We start from the raw sequence: 16,522 nt of genomic DNA on the forward strand, positions 1-16,522 counted from the left end.
GGTTGAGGTCAAAAATTCAATTAAGTTCCACTATAATGATGATTCTTTCTACTAGAAATCTGATTCTCACCTATCCTGATAATAGAATGATTCAATCTTGGGAATTAGAAGTGTCAAGAGCAATTAGATTAACATGTTTGTATTTTGCTATAAAAACATTGGAAGAAAGAATGCTTTGTAAGACATTACAACTATATTAAATTTGATTGAATTGTAGAACCAATTCTTGGTATGTAGCTCCTATACTTATAATTCATTCTAAAAGCTTTACACTGTAGAAGATATTTGTAGTTAGATGAACATATGTTTACTATTGTTTATCAGTGATTATTTTTGTTTGACTTTCTTCCTTTTTTAATTTTTTTGTAAACAAAATATATTTCTTTCCCTGGGCTGTAGCTGTAAATTAGACTTTGAATTCAAATGACAGCATGTTCCTTTTCTTTTTCTGTACAATTCTTGTCACAAATTGTGCTGTTTTTAATGGCAAATCAGCTAATTAGAGACAGCGTGGTGTGGAAAATGAATGGAGCTAATTAAATTAGTATTAAAACACTTAGTAATTAATCACTTCTTGCATAGCTATTATTCAGAGCTTAAAATTGTTGGCAAAGCTTATTATTATCCATAAGTTTTTCTCAATATTATTAGCATTAAAAAAAAGATATTTGGGGCATATCCTAAACACACAAAAGTTTGCAAAGGAACCATTACTTCATTTAAGATTGTGTATACCTACAGAATTCACAATGTCATTAATTTTTCTTAAGATCCTATATTTAAATGCTAACTTTCCTATAAAGAGTTAGTAGATATTGAAAAGAAGACTCTAGGATAAAATATTACTATAAGAGCTTGTTTTCAATCATTAATTTCTCTTGTAACTTGTGGGTTGCTAACTGAACACCAGGTGCTCTTCACTCACACCACCTCTGACTTCTAGGATAATATTGGCCTTCAAATCTCAGATCTTTCAGTAACTGTTTTTTTCACTCATCCAGCTTGCCTGAAAATCAACAGCTAACTCACATCTTGTGAACCTTTCCTCTAACTTGTGAGTCAACCTAGAGGAAGCTTCTTATTCTCTCATGGTTATAGTTTGTTCTCCTTTGGCAATACAGAAGTATAGGTAAAGATGATGAATTACTGATAGATTGGTTAATTGAGAATAGAACGTTGGCATGAAGAGTATTTTATTTAAATTACTGCTTCAGTTCTGTTGTACAAAAGCTTTGAATTTGGTTGTACAAATCAAGGAAATATCCTAACATGATTTTTATATGTATTTGTGATGTTAGTTTTTATTCATTCATTCATGTATTCAGTCACTTATTCATTGAAGCAATAGTTCTATACGGGTGGGACTCAACCCTCAACCCTAACTGAGGCTCTGAAACCACTTTGGACTATTTTAAAAATAGACATGTCTGTACCCTTGAAGAATCTTCATCAATAGACCTGCAGTGGGTCCAGACCAAACATATTATTAAGGCTATATAGAAGATGAGATAATGGTACATACTGAGGTTAAGGACCACTATTCAAGATGTTATTCTAGGCACAGGGACTCTAAAGACTAATAAGAAATGGTCCCTGTAGTAGCTTTCAGTCTAAAACAGTTATGAAACACTAAGTAAAATGAGAATAATTATCCCTCTTACATGTGACACTGAGAGTGAACAGCTGACCATAGGAGTACATCCAATGGCTGAGGAAATTTCCCCCAGAATCATTTTTATTTCTAAATTATTGAATTTAAAATCGAATTTAAATATATTCATTTTAGTATATACACAGGAATATTGGGACTGATTAAAAGTGATATCAAGAGAAATGGTGTTTTCTCAATTATAGATTTAGAATTAATATTCAAAACAGTATTTTTAAAATATATTTTCTGTGGCATATGGATGTCAGGCCCAGGTTTTATTCAGCATTTTATTGCAAGATCAAAACCGTGAGAGATGCATAGAGATCACTCTATAAATTTTTGTTGAATTAATGACCAAATGAATAAATAATGTATCTCTGAAATGATAATTATATTGGTTATTGCTTTGCTTTGACTAAATTAATTTCACTAATCACTCCCCCCCATTCTTTTAGTGAATGTCAAGGAAACCTTTTAAGTATTATGAAAGGAGTTTTCTGAATTGCCTCCCCAAAGCATGACAGCCATAATGACTAACAGAAATTTTCTCACCTGCTGAGCAAACTACCTCAGCAATCTGTGCAAAGTCAAATGCTATTACTGCCAAGATGGGATTTTGAATTCTACAAATCTTGGATCCTTCTTCCTAGAATATAACCAAAACAAGATTCATGAAACCAAGAAAAATGCTGCCAAGGCAATTACATTGTTGCTTTCCAATTTCTGACTGTTTTAGAAGGCAAATAGCATTGGGAACCAAATTCTGTCAAGAATTAATTATGGGATTAGGTGATAATGACAAAGATGACAGAGAATTTGAGCCAATTTGGAGAATTAACCGAAGAATTAAAACTACAGTAACATGGCAACAATTGAGAGGATTAATAGTACTTACAGTATAGCTTTTGCCCTGATTTCAGCACGAGTAAACGATGAAAATTCTGAAACTCCAAATATCAGTCTCAGACAGAGAGGTGAGAGAACTGACTTATCAGAAGCAACTCCCAAGATTAATAATAGTAACTCACACTTATCTAATGTTTCTTGTACCGTGTTGCAATGATCTCATCCCTGCTCTGAGCGTGTTATAAATACTGACCCCTTTATCCTTCTCAAAACCCTATAAGGCAAGTTCAATTATTACTTTTTTTCTTCCTAATATATATATATATATATATATTTTTTTTTTTTTTTTTTTTTTTTTTTGCGGTTCTCGGGCCTCTCACTGTCGTGGCCTCTCCCGTTGCGGAGCACAGGCTCTGGACGTGCAGGCTCAGCGGCCATGGCTCACGGGCCTAGCCGCTCCACGGCATGTGGGATATTCCCGGACCGGGGCACGAACCCGTGTCCCCTGCATTGGCAGGCGGACTCTCAACCACTGCACCACCAGGGAAGCCCCCTAATATTTTTATGGATGAGGCAGACAGATCTTCTCAGAGTCAGAAACAAGATTTGAACCCAAGCTTTCTGGTTCTAGAGTCTTATGATTTTAACAACTGTGTTGAAAGAAAAGAATTTTACAACAGCCCTTTTTGAACAATATGCTCTCTTGACATTTCTATGCTTGGCTGTTCAGAGACAATAAATGAAATATTTTATGTATTATTTAGTTTCCAGAAAATATAGTCTTATTTTCAAACCCCTCTTCCTTCTATTATGACACTAGTTCTCCATTATTGAAAAGCCATCCTAGTCATCATTCATTTTTACTCCAAAATATAGTAATATTATTAGATTTACTGTCAATAAGGACCTGCTTAAACCTGAAGTATTTGAGATACAAATGTGTACAACAGGATGTTGAATAAATTTCTGAGATTCCATGACACTGAAACAGCAGTTTCAGTGATGATATCTTTGATAGTGTGTTACTGGTGGGAATTCTTTTCAACTATATCATAAATATATTTGGAAAATATTCCTATGTTTTGTGATTTCAGTTTAGAGAGAGAACTGCTAAATGAAAACAGGAATTTAATGGATCAGGTTGACTTTTGAGAAAAGAAGTAAAGAATATTACTCAGCTATAAAAAGGAATGAAATAGTTCCATTTGCAGAGACGTGAGTGGACCTAGAGATTGCCATACAGAGTGAAGTAAGTTAGAAAGAGAAAAACAGATATTGTGTAATATTGCTTATACATGGAATCTAGAAAAATGGTACAAATGAACTTATTGACAAAGCAGAAATAGAATCACAGAAGTAGAGAACAAACTTATGGTTACCAAGGGGGGAAAGGAGGATGGGATGAATTGGGAGATTGAGATTGACGTATATACACTACTGTGTATAAAATACATAAGAAATGAGAACTTATTGTTTAGCACAGGAAACCCTACTTAATGATCTGTGGTGACCTAAATGGGAAGGAAATCTAAAAATCAGTGGATATATGTATAGGCATACTTGATTCACTTTGCTGTACTGCAGAAACTAATACAACATTGGAAAGCAGCTATACACCAATAAAAGTTAATAACAAATAAAAATTTTAAAAAGGAATTGAATATAAGACTAAAATCCACTTGTGTTGCTTATCTTGGCTCTCTTTGAATAGCAGAATTTCAATTGTGTCCAGATAGTCTTGCCACAGTAAGAATCTTTATCCTCTTCTCAAGCCTTCTCAGACAGGCTGCTTGACCTAAAGAGTTGAAAAATCTCTTCCTTTTCCTTTTTGAATTAACCCAGAGGATAAAGCATGTGGGTTTATAAGCTTGTCATGATGTCTTAAATTTTGAACTTTGATAATTCTAGGCTTCATTCCAACCATAGTCTTGGCTCTTGGTTGTCTCCTACAGGTAAGATGTGCCATTTATGGATTCAGAGGAATCATTTTCCTTTCTACTAACAAGGATGTAAAATCTTGAAAACTTGACATGATTCTGGCATCTCTCAGCTGCAGTCAATAATAAAATTCACCTGCAGGCTTAGTCCAGCCAAATTCCTGAACACTTAAGAACTTCTGATCAACAGAAACATTGGCATCTGGATCTTACCTTATGTCTCTTCTTTTGGCTGGATTTGTATATTCAGTCTTTAGTTTCTGGGTTCAATGCTCCACTGTCCCTATGGGATGGAAATCTTTCCTTGAGTCCTAGACTGCTTGCCCTTTGACAGTTTAATCTCATGTTTTCAATGCTTATTGTCACTAGAATCTATATGTGAATAGTTTAAGCTTAATGAGTATAAACACCTTAACTCTGCATTTCTAACCATGTGTCTTATCCATATAGTCCTTGATTACTGAAGGAAAGGCAATCCTCTTGTAAACAGAGTCTGGCTCCATATTTAATATATGATTGCTGGTATCTCCTTCTACCCTACATCTGGGAAAGCTGGTAAGAAAGCCTACTTTCTCTCTCCTTTGATGCCACTGTGAAGATCAAACCCCATAAGTTCCAGCTAGTGCATGGGAGTCCTCACCACAGCCTCATTCCCTAACCACCCTAAAACCCCAAGTTAGTCTCTTTTCTCTGTTCTCTCAAGCCCTTCTTGTACCAGTTTCAGAGCTCACCCCTGTTCTCCCAGAAAGTCTCTGTGTGACTAATAAACCTTTCGTAACTTCTTCGTGCATGTATGACATCATTAGGATTGACATCTGAACCAAATTTGGGGTGAGTGTTTATTCTGCTTCTTTTGAGTGACCAAAATTAGTTGTCATTCTTCTTGGGACTTTTCTCGTTTTTTTATTTCTCTATATTTCCTGTAGCCTGATTCCTTTTGATTCTGATTTCATTTCTGAATCCTTTCAACTTTTTTTTTTTTCTGGAAAAAGAAGGCTTATCTACCTATTTCCTCACCCTCTTCATGGCCTTTTTTCTCTACTACCTTGCGTTCTCTTAATCCTGGATCTGCCTAAGGATATCACTTCCTCTACAGGACTCAACAATGGAGAATATTCGTTTTACCAAACCCATTGTGGATAATCCCACCTGGCTTTTACCATTCCAATTATGCATCACCCCTTTTCCACAAACAAACTTGTACTGAAGAGTTCTATGCCTGGTTTAGATTTTCATTCTTTATCCTAGATATTTTCACCATATATCTAGGAAACATCAATAATTATGAACAAAATCCATCCAAGTAACCAGGTGCTAAATTCCTGGGCTTCCTCCATTTACAGGCTTCACCCATGCTCTGCTTCATTATTTTCTTCCTATACCATTTCATGACCCTTCTTTTATCAGGCAGACCAGCATAAAAGAAATCTTAATATCAAGCAAGATTACTCTCTGACCAATAAATCTTGTCCTTCCAAGAATCTCACACCCTCACATTTACTAAATTTTCTAATTAAAGTACTGAGGCCACCAATTCTTTGACCTCTCTTTTCTTCCGTCTTAATGGAAGCTCAGCAATATTAAGTCAGTATCACACAGATAGTAACTAGACAATTCCTTGGTTTGCTTGGAGAATAAAGTTATTATGCATGGTCTCTCTCAACTTGTCTCCCCTCTGTCTGCTCCTCAACTTCATTACTATCTATACTTACTTCCTTTTCTGTAATTCCAAAGAATGAGATCCCTCTTCCTATTCTTAGGCAACCTCTGACCCTATCAATGTCTTTGATCTCATTAATCCCTGACTCTTTTGGAATTTTGTACCATCAGTGATCCACCCTGTAGCTTTTCTATCTTCAACCTCTTCTCTATTCAGACAGTTTTTAGTCTAAGTATCTCATCCTTGAATCACGTTACTCCCAAGTTCTTATCTTTCTCAAGCTATTCTAATCCACGATTTCAAAATAATCAGCAACAGTCTCTATCTCCATTTTCTCACCTCCCCTTCCCTCCAAAATAAATCATAAAAATCTAAGTAAATTTTTGGCTTACATGGTACCAATAACATCAATTCTCAAATGCAATGGATATTTTTTATTATTTTCTTCCTTAACCTTTATTCTGTATTTAATTGGCAATTTCTTCCATCTTGAAATGCTTCCATCTTGAAATGCTGTTTCTCTTTGATTCTGTAGCATCATTCTCTCCTGCCCTCTTCATACCTTTGAAGATACCTTTCTGGTCTTATCTACCCTCTCCTTTTCCTCTACCCATTATGCTCTTATTACTCATATGTTTGCCCATGACAAGGGCATCCAATTACATAGTTTCATGCTAATCACACTCATATGGATTGCTCAAGTCACCTTCATATATCTACATTAAATTCTGCTGGACTCCTTCACCTGAATATACCCCAAGCTCTATATATTGACTATGTGCCAATTAAATGTCCACTTAATTCTGTACCATTTGAGTTGCTTAACTCTGTCATCTCTCAAGAACTTAGCTGTCGTTTTCACTTTTCTTTTACCTTCAGCCACCACTTTCAGTTATTTACCAAGTCCTAAATATTTCACATCCAATATATATATATGAAATAAAGACATATTTCACATTATGTGTATATTATATCCATTTATATCTGTCTATATCTATCTGTCTGTCTATCACTCCTCTGCTTTCATATCAGTCTTTCTGCCCTAGTCATGTCCCCCAAATCACAAAACTGGATTATTGCACTAATTCCCTAGCTAATCTCTCTGCTTTCATTCTTCACTCTTTCGATTATGCTGGTTTCAGTGTTCTGTAAATACAAACCCAACTGTGACAATTCTATTGAAAATCCTACCTTTACTCCACATTTTCTAAATATGGTTTACCAGGCATTGTAAGGTTTGGACCTACTCATGCAGACTTACTTCCTGCTATCTTCCTTTATACCTTTCATACTCCAGCAGCAATGAATTGCTTATATTTTCTCTATACCTCAATCCCTCCCCAATATATCACACTGCTTTTGCTTATGTTTATCTTTGTCTAGCTAACCCTTCCTAGGCATAGGCCTCCTCCTTCCTCCACTCCCCCAGTCTACCTGGAAAACTTCTACCTCTACTTATCTTTTAAGATTCAGATTAGAGGTCACTCTTTCCAAAGCCTTTGCTCTGACCTCTCTAGGCTGCATTATGTGTCCCTATTCTGTATGTCTTTTACTTATTAGACTCTATACCATGTTTTTTGCCTATCTTTACCATTAGATTATGATATCCTTTAGGGCACAGGCTATGTCTCATAAATTGCTGTTACTCCAGCACCTAGCAAAGTTCCTGACACATGGCCAATAAACTTTTATTGCACGGGGAGTCTTCAAGCCATAAAATGATTCACAGGAGAATTAATGGAGAAGTAACATGGTCTGAGCACTCCTTTGGGAATCAGTACTCTGTATGATGCTGGTGAGGTCACTTAACCTTTCTATGTCTCTATTCTTTCAGCCGAAAAGAGACCACCTATATATTAAGATTCTTTTTCAGCTCCATATTTCTATGAAATGTGTACTCTTCATGCTGCGCTTACATTTTTGATTATAGAAATTTAACAACTCCCTTGAGATATTTTCAGACATTACACACAGTAACTACACTGAAGTTAGGAAGTTATTTTGAACTAAGTCATTTATACAGATAAAGTTCCCTAGGAAAGTAATATAAGTAAATGTGAATTGAATAAATAATAAATTTTTGTGACTTAAAAAAATTTCTTGACAATATTATATATGCAGTGGAAGTACTAAACATATACATATATGTATATACTTATTCAATACATTCTATATATAAAATCATACATATAAACCATACATATTTCTCTCCAGTAATTTTTTTTGCTTCTGTAGCTATGGTCACTTTTTTCTTGACACTGGATTTAGAAGGTTCTTCCTTCTGTAATGTTTTATTCTCTTTAAGGTCCAACCCAAGCACATTTCACCTTAAAGAAATCAGCATCAAGTCCTTCTTCCTCCTCCTCATCATTTCCATCCAAGAACTGCATAGAAATATCCTTGATCTTCTGTACCTCATCAGTGTTAGAGACCAATTGAGCTTGAGATCCTTTTGCTTTTCCCAATTTCTTTTTTCTTTTTTATTCATTTTCTTTTTTTCTTCTTCATGATTAATGCAATTAACCAGTCTCTACTCTGCCCCTTCTGGTCTTTTCCCACCTTTTTGAAGGATGAACATTTTCTCATTGAAGTAAGCTCTAAATTCTTCCACCTCATCATTGGTGAGGGAGGGAGCTCTTGGCTCAATTACTTTATTATCTTGACTTACTACCAGTTCTTTGGTGGGTTGTTTCTGAATTTTCTGAAGAAATTTTACCCATGGTGACACAGCAAGACTAAGAGACAGGCACATTCAGGCATAGGTAACATGTCCACATTAAATACATTTTATCCTTCATTAGATATACTGAATGTATGCAGAGAACAAAACACCTTTGAGCTCTTTCTTTTGAATCTTGGGGCTAAAAAATTTCCATTATTTTTCTGGATGTCTAAAAGTTTTATTCTGGATTTATTTTGATTTTCTTCATAGGCACTTTCTTCTGGAGAAGCTGCTGCACCACCTCTCTTCCTTCTGAGGGAAGCAAAATTAATAAAGTGTCACCATTCTCTTTGTACCTACAAGTTTTATGTGTTGGTAAAGGAATATATCCCACTTCTTTCTTACTGCAGTTCACAATCTATGTAATTCTGTTTCAAAGTGACAGGGGTGATGTATTTTGCTTTTTCATGAACTTTATATATATATATATATATATATATATATATATATATATATATAAACATACATGTATGATTTTTGTCAAAAAAGTGTAAAACATAATCAAATATCTACAAGGTTTTATTTTGGGGGGGGTTGGGTGGAGGGAGTATGAATACTTCAGATAAGCTATGTGTTAAAACCAAACCATTCTTCCTTAAACCAACATTTTGTTTTTAGAATCTACTGAATTCCAAGACTTTTATTATATGCAGTGGGCAGTCCAATCATCAATAACAATTATATCAAAATTATCAATTTAATTCTATTTTCATTCCACTAAATACTTAGTTTATGTGTCTGGGGAATTTCTTACTCATCTCTCTATGTTCCTGGTAGAATATAAATTCTGGAAATTCACCATTTGAATTAAGATTCTGGCCCTGCATATCCCACCCGTGTGGGCTGAGGCAAGATATTTGAATTTCCTGTGGCTTAGATTCCTCTTCCATAAAGAGGAGAGAACTATCAGAGAACCTACCCATAGATTGGATTAGGCAGATCCCCAAAGCACACTCTGGAAGAGCCCATGTAATCATAACCCAGGAGAATGTGTAAGCTACAGTGGTTATAAAAGGGGATTTCAAAGTGGAAAATGAATTCAGTACTGGATATTCTGTGAAGTATCGTGGAAAGAGTTTTGAACTTGGGTCAGGTTATTTTTTGCTAATCTTTCTCATTTTAATAAATGTGTTTCTTTTCTTTCACCACTTCTCAGTTCCACCTCCTGTGGAACTGGAGGTGTCCTCTGGAAGGCCTCTCCCGTTGTGGAGCACAGGCTCTGGACACGCAGACTCAGCGGCCATGGCTCACGGGCCCAGCCGCTCCGCGGCATGTGGGATCTTCCCGGACCGGAGCACGAACCTGCGTACCCTGCATCGGCAGGCGGACTCTCAACCGCTGCGCCACCAGGGAAGCCCTTAAAACCTTATTTTGATACACATTGTCTCACTTAAATTTCACAGTTACTAGTGACTTGCACGTAAATTTTCTCATTAAAAAAAAAAAAGGGGGAGGGGACCTTGAAGATGGCGGAAGAGTAAGACGCGGAGATCGCCTTCCTCCCCACGGATACACCAGAAATACATCCACACGTGGAACAACTCCTACAGAACTCCTACTGAAGGCTGGCAGAAGACCTCAGACCTCCCAAAAGGCAAGAAACTCCCCACGTAACTGGGTAGGGCAAAAGAAAAAACAGAGACAAAAGAATAAGGACGGCACCTGCACCAGTGGGAGGGAGCTGTGAAGGAGGAAAAGTTTCCACACACTAGGAAGCCCCTCCGCGGGCGGAGACTGCGGGAGGCAGAGGGGGGAGTTTCGGGACCGCGGAGTAGTGCACAGCGACGGGTGCGGAGGGCAAAGCGGGGAGATTCCTGCACAGACGATCGGTGCCGACCGGCACTCACCAACCCGAGAGGCTTGCTGCTCACCCACCGGGGCGGGCGGGGCTGCGAGCTGAGGCTCGGGTTTTGGTTTTGGACGGAGCTCAGGGAGAGGACTGGGGTTGGCGGCTTGAACATAGCCTGAAGGGGTTAGTGCACCACGACTAGCCGGGAGGGAGTTCGGGGAAAAGCCTGCACCGGCCGAAGAGGCAAGAGACTTTTTCTTCCCTCTTTGTCTCCTGGTGCGCGAGGAGAGGGGTTTAAGAGCGCTGCTTAAAGGAACTCCAGAGACGGGCGCGAGCCGCGGCTAAAAGCGCGAACCCCAGAGACAGGCGCGAGCCGCGGCTGAGGGCGCGAGCCCCCGGGACGGGCGCGAGCCGCGGCTGAAAGCGCAAACCCCAGAGACGGGCGCGAGCCACGGCTGAGGGCGCGAGCCCCCGAGACGGGCGCGAGCCGCGGCTGAAAGCGCAAACCCCAGAGACGGGCGCGAGCCGCGGCTAAAACCGCGGACCCCAGAGACGGGCGGGAGACGCTAGGGCTGCTGCTGCCGCCACCGGGGGGCCTGTGTGCGAGCACAGGTCACTCCCCACACCCCTCTTCCGCGGAGCCTGTGCAGCCCGCCACTGCCAGGTTCCCGGGATCCAGGGACAACTTCCCCGGGACAGCGCACGGCGGGCCTCAGGCTGGTGCAACGTCACGCCGGCCTCTGCCGCAACGTCACGCTGCCTCTGCCGCCGCAGGCCCGCCCCGCAAGCAGTGCCCCTCCTACCCCCATCCCCCAACCCCCGGCCTGAGTGAGCCGGAGGCCCCGAATCAGCGGCTCCTTTAACCCCGTCCTGTCTGAGCGAAAAAACAGACGCCCTCCAGCGACCTACACGCAGAGGCAGGGCCAAATCCAAAGCTGAGCTCCTGTGAGCTGTGAGAACAAAGAAGAGAAAGGGAAATCTCTCCCAGCAGCCACAGAAGCAGCGGATTAAAGCTCCACAATCAACTTGATATACCCTGCATCTGTGGAATACCTGAATAGACAAGGAATGACCCCAAATTGAAGAGGTGGAATTTAGGAGCGAAATCTATGATTTTTTTCCCTTTTCCTCTTTTTGTGAAGGTGTACGTGTATGCTCCTGTGTGACATCTAGTCTGTATACTCTAGCTTCCACCATTTGTCCTATGGCTCTATCCGTCCATGACTTTTTTTAAAAATTCTTTTTCTTAATAATTAAGTTTAATTGTAATAACTTTATTATACTTTACCTTCGTTCTTTCTTTCTTTCCTTCCTTCCCTCCCTCCTTTAGACAACGAATCACCCCAAATTGAGGAGGTGGTCTCAGGGAGCAGGATTTATGATTTTTCCCCCTTTACCTCTTTTTGTGAAGGTGTATGTGTATGCTTCTGTGTAAGATTTTCTCTGTATAGCTTTGCTTCCAACATTTGTCCTAAGGTTCTATCCGTCCCTTTTTTTTTTTTCTAAATATTTTTTAATTCAATAACTATATTATACTTTATTTTATTTTTACTGTATCATCTTTCTTTCTGTCTTTTTTTCCTTCTTTCCCTCCTTCCTTCCTTCCTTCCTCCCTCCCTCCCTCCCTCCCTCCTTTCTTTCCTTCTTTGCTTCTTTCTTCCTTCCTTCCTTTCCTCCTTTCCTTCTTTCTTTCCTCATACTTCTACTAATTCTCTCTACTTTTTCTCCCTTTTATTCTGAGCCGTGTGGATGAAAGGCTCTTGGTGCTCCAGCCAGGAGTCAGGGCTCTGCCTCTGAGGTAGGAGAGCCAACTTCAGGTCACTGGTCAACAAGAGACCTCCCAGCTCCACATAATATTAAACAGCGGAAATCTCCCAGAGACCTCCATCTTAACACCAGCACCCAGCTTCACTCAACGACCAGCAAGCCACAGTGCTGGACAACCTATGCCAAACAACTAGCAAAACAGGAACACAACCCCACCCATTAGCAGAGAGGCTGCCTAAAATCATAATAAGGCCACAGACACCCCAAAACACACCACCAGACGTGAACCTGCCCACTAGAGAGACAAGATCCAGCCTCATCCAGCACAACACAGGCACTAGTCCCCTCCACCAGGAAGCCTACACAACCCACTGAAACAACCTTAGCCACTGGAGACAGACATCAAAAACAAAGGGAACTACGAACCTGCAGCCTGCAAAAAGGAGACCCCAAACACAGTAAGATAAGCAAAATGAGAAGACAGAAAAACACACAGCAGATGAAGGAGCAAGATAAAAACCCACCAGACCTAACAAATGAAGAGGAAATAGGCAATCTACCTGAAAAAGAATTCAGAATAATGATAGTAAGGATGATCCGAAATCTTGGAAGTAGAATGGACAAAATGCAAGAAACAGTTAACAAGGACCTACAAGAACTAAAGATGAAACAAGCAACGATGAACAATGCAATAAATGAAATTAAAATCACTCTAGATAGGATCAATAGCAGAATAACTGAGGCAGAAGAACGGATAAGTGACCTGGAAGATAAAGTAGTGGAAATAACTACTGCAGAGCAGAATAAAGAAAAAAGAATGAAAAGAACTGAGGACAGTCTCAGAGACCTCTGGGACAACATGAAACGCACCAACATTCGAATTATAGGGGTTCCAGAAGAAGAAGAAAGAAAGAAAGGGACTGAGAAAATATTTGAAGAGATTATAGTTGAAAACTTCCCTAATATGGGAAAGGAAATAGTTAATCAAGTCCAGGAAGCACAGAGGGTCCCATACAGGATAAATACAAGGAGAAACACGCCAAGACACATATTAATCAAACTGTCAAAAATTAAATACAAAGAAAGCATATTAAAAGCAGCAAGGGAAAAACAACAAATAACACACAAGGGAATCCCCATAAGGTTAACAGCGGATCTCTCAGCAGAAACCCTACAAGCCAGAAGGGAGTGGCAGGACATACTGAAAGTGATGAAGGAGAATAGCCTGAAACCAAGACTACTCTACCCAGCAAGGATCTCATTCACATTTGATGGAGAAATTAAAACCTTTACAGACAAGCAAAAGCTGAGAGAGTTCAGCACCACCAAACCAGCTTTACAACAAATGCTAAAGGAACTTCTCTAGACACGAAACACAAGAGAAGGAAACGACCTATAGTAGCGAACCCAAAGCAATATATAAAATGGAAATAGGAACATACATATCAATAATTACCTTAAATGTAAATGGACTAAATGCTCCCACCAAAAGACACAGATTGGCTGAATGGATACAAAAACAAGACCCTTATATATGCTGTCTACAAGAGACCCACTTCAGAACTAGAGACACATACAGACTGAAAGTAAGGGGATGGAAAAAGATATTCCATGCAAATGGAAACCAAAAGAAAGCTGGAGTAGCAATTCTCATATCAGACAAAATAGACTTTAAAATAAGGACTATTAAAAGGGACAAAGAAGGACACTACATAATGATCAAGGGATCGATCCAAGAAGAAGATATAACAATTGTAAATATTTATGCACCCAACATAGGAGCACCTCAATACATAAGGCAAATACTAACAACCATAAAAGGGGAGATCAACAGTAACACATTCATAGTAGGGGACTTTAACACCCCACTTTCACCCATGGACAGATCATCCAAAATGAAAATAAATAAGGAAACACAAGCTTTAAATGATACATTAAACAAGATGGACTTAATTGATATTTATAGGACACTCCATCCAAAAACAACAGAATACACATTTTTCTCAAGTGCTCATGGAACATTCTCCAGGATAGATCATATCTTGGGTCACAAATCAAGCCTTGGTAAATTTAAGAAAACTGAAATTGTATCAAGTATCTTTTCCGACCACAACGCCATGAGACTAGATATCAATTACAGGAAAAGATCTGTAAAAAATACAAACACATGGAGGCTAAACAATACACTACTTAATAATGAAGTGATCACTGAAGAAATCAAAGGGGAAATCAGAAAATACCTAGAAACAAATGACAATGGAGACACAACGACCCAAAACCTATGGGATGCAGCAAAAGCAGTTCTAAGGGGGAAGTTTATAGCAATACAAGCCCACCTTAAGAAGCAGGAAACATCTCGAATAAACAACCTAACCTTGCACCTCAAGCAATTAGAGAAAGAAGAACAAAAAAACCCCAAAGCTAGCAGAAGGAAAGAAATCATAAAAATCAGATCAGAAATAAATGAAAAAGAAATGAAGGAAACAATAGCAAAGATCAATAAAACTAAGAGCTGGTTCTTTGAGAAGATAAACAAAATAGATAAACCACTAGCCAGACTCATCAAGAAAAAAAGGGAGAAGACTCAAATCAATAGAATTAGAAATGAAAAAGGAGAAGTAACAACTGACACTGCAGAAATAAAAAAAATCATGAGCGATTACTACAAGCAACTCTATGCCAATAAAATGGACAATCTGGAAGAAATGGACAAATTCTTAGAAATGCACAACCTGCCAAGACTGAATCAGGAAGAAATAGAAAATATGAACAGACCAATCACAAGCACTGAAATTGAAACTGTGATTAAAAACCTTCCAACAAACAAAAGCCCAGGACCAGATGGCTTCACAGGTGAATTCTATCAAACGTTTAGAGAAGAGCTAACACCTATCCTTCTCAAACTCTTCCAAAATATAGCAGAGGGAGGAACACTCCCAAATTCCTTCTACGAAGCCACCATCACCTTGATACCAAAACCAGACAAGGATGTCACAAAGAAAGAAAACTACAGGCCAATATCACTGATGAACATAGATGCAAAAATCCTCAACAAAATACTAGCAAACAGAATCCAACAGCACATTAAAAGGATCATACACCATGATCAAGTGGGGTTTATTCCAGGAATGCAAGGATTCTTCAATATACGCAAATCTATCAATGTGATAAACTATATTAACAAATTGAAGGAGAAAAACCATATGATCATCTCAATAGATGCAGAGAAAGCTTTCGACAAAATTCAACACCCATTTATGATAAAAACCCTCCAGAAAGTAGGCATAGAGGGAACTTTCCTAAACATAATAAAAGCCATATATGACAAGCCCACAGCAAACATCATCCTCAATGGTGAAAAACTGAAAGCATTTCCACTAAGATCAGGAACAAGACAAGGTTGCCCACTCTCACCACTCTTATTCAACATAGTTTTGGAAGTTTTAGCCACAGCAATCAGAGAAGAAAAGGAAATAAAAGGAATCCAAATCGGAAAAGAAGAAGTAAAGCTGTCACTGTTTGCAGATGACATGATACTATACATAGAGAATCCTAAAGATGCTACCAGAAAACTACTAGAGCTAATCAATGAATTTGGTAAAGTAGCAGGATACAAAATTAATGCACAGAAATCTCTGGCATTCCTATATACTAATGATGAAAAATCTGAAAGTGAAATCAAGAAAACACTCCCATTTACCATTGCAACAAAAAGAATAAAATATCTAGGAATAAACCTACCTAAGGATACGAAAGACCTGTATGCAGAAAATTATAAGACACTGATGAAAGAAATTAAAGATGATACAAATAGATGGAGAGATATACCATGTTCTTGGATGGGAAGAATCAACATTGTGAAAATGACTCTACTCCCCAAAGCAATCTACAGATTCAATGCAATCCCTATCAAACTACCACTGGCATTTTTCACAGAACTAGAACAAAAAATTTCGCAATTTGTATGGAAACACAAAAGACCCCGAATAGCCAAAGCAATCTTGAGAACGAAAAAAGGAGCTGGAGGAATAAGGCTCCCTGACTTCAGACTATATTACAAAGCAACAGTAATCAAGACAGTATGGTACTGGCACAAAAACAGAAAGATAGATCAGTGGAACAGGATAGAAAGCCCAGAGATAAACCCACG

This window comes from Phocoena sinus, chromosome 5 (genome assembly GCF_008692025.1).
Source record: "Phocoena sinus isolate mPhoSin1 chromosome 5, mPhoSin1.pri, whole genome shotgun sequence".
NCBI classification, from domain to species: Eukaryota; Metazoa; Chordata; class Mammalia; order Artiodactyla; family Phocoenidae; genus Phocoena; species Phocoena sinus.